Raw genomic sequence first — 1,567 nt, 5'->3', positions numbered from 1 at the left:
GGACATGTTGAAAATGTGTGCCCCGACCGGGACTCGAACCCAGGATCTCCTGCTTACATGGCAGATGCTCCATCCATCTGAGCCACCGAGGGCACAGAGGATAGCGTGACTGCAGGGACTTATCCCTTGCACATTCCCCGTGAGACCCACATTCCAAACATGTCCACACCACTAGGCGCACTACGAATGTAGTCACGCTATTCTCTGTGCCCTCGGTGGCTCATATGGATAGAGCATCTGCCATGTAAGCAGGAGATCCCGGGTTCGAGTCCCGGTTGGGGCACACATTTTCAACATGTCTCTAATGAAGCACATCAACACCTGTTTGCAGCTAGGGTGTCCATTTAATTATCGTTTCACTATATTATTCCCTGATAGGAAATGGAGTTTCGGATTTTTTGTTGTTGTCCGTGCTAGTCCTAAGTCCAAATTGGCTCTTGCTCCTTAGAACTATTAGTGAAATACTTAGTAATGTTTTCTCTGACAGACAGCATACACTGTCACAAGTACTTACTTTCAGAAGTAAGGATGTCCAGTGTTTTAAACAACGCTTTACAGTGACCTCAATTATTACTTATAGTTACTATTCTTGTGGCCATTGAGTCTGAAAATTGTGTTCACATTTTGTGCCTTCAATCCCCGGAAAGGAATCCCATAGTTGAGAACTGAGTGTAGGTATGGCGTGTCCATCACAAAACTGATGACAAACGCTAAGAATATAACATTCCAATGCCATTCTGTTTGCTTGTATCCTTTAGTGTTCATTCCATAATTGACAATAAATATCACCACTGTAAGGTTAACGTTTGTTACACAGTCTACATACACATAATCTAAGCATAATGTACCTAAATTGTTTCTCCTCTTTGTGCTGAAGAGGACAGTGTTTGTTTTCTTTATGACCAGTGGTCGTTCATTATTTACTGCCCAGTCATAAACATCCTTGAGGGTTTGATTTGATTTCTCTAATAAGGGCTCTTGTATTTTATCAGTTGCTGTGATATTGCTGTCATCAGAAAAAGAACTTCTTTTCCATGTCTGTCACTATCTGGATCTGCTGTTGTGTGAACTATCTGTCCTTTTGCACCTGTTTTACAGGTAAGGCAGACTCATTCACTATTCCTCTGACATCTAGCACTTGTACCTTGTTTAGTAGCATTTGACAGTCAACTAAGTCAAAAGCGTTGGACAAAACCACGTAACTCTGTAGAACAGACTGGAACTTCATCTATACCTTCTGGTTTCTTGTCTTTCTAATTTATAATTTGTGTTCCTGACTTCAAGTTCTGTGGAGGGAACATCACTGTGCTTGCTGTGTGGGTCATTGGTAGTGCTGCATGTGTTTTAGGAAGATTTTACTGCAACTTCTCTGCAGTACCAGAGAACAGTCAGTCATAAAATTTGATTTTGTACTATTCTGCCCTGTTTTTTGATTTGTATATGTATTTTTATACCTGTGATACTAATGAAGTAACTGTGGATTAGTGCAATGCTTCTGTACAGAACTCAGAAATTTAAGTGTCTTTGAGAACTTTCTGATACCTGAAGTTACCCTTTTTTTCTTAAC

At 40.5% G+C, this 1,567-nt stretch overlaps 1 non-coding gene across 1 annotated transcript; it reads left to right on the top strand.

The window, feature by feature from the left end:
- Positions 1–208: 208 nt before the first annotated feature.
- Positions 209–283, top strand: Trnat-ugu (transfer RNA threonine (anticodon UGU)). Its single transcript has one exon. It is a non-coding gene; the product is annotated as a tRNA-Thr (tRNA).
- The last annotated feature ends 1,284 nt before the right edge of the window (positions 284–1,567 follow it).

This window comes from Schistocerca gregaria, chromosome 1, assembly GCF_023897955.1.
Source record: "Schistocerca gregaria isolate iqSchGreg1 chromosome 1, iqSchGreg1.2, whole genome shotgun sequence".
Lineage (NCBI taxonomy): Eukaryota > Metazoa > Arthropoda > Insecta > Orthoptera > Acrididae > Schistocerca > Schistocerca gregaria.
Note: the sequence above shows the minus strand (reverse complement) of the source record. Positions and strands in the feature narration are given on the sequence as shown.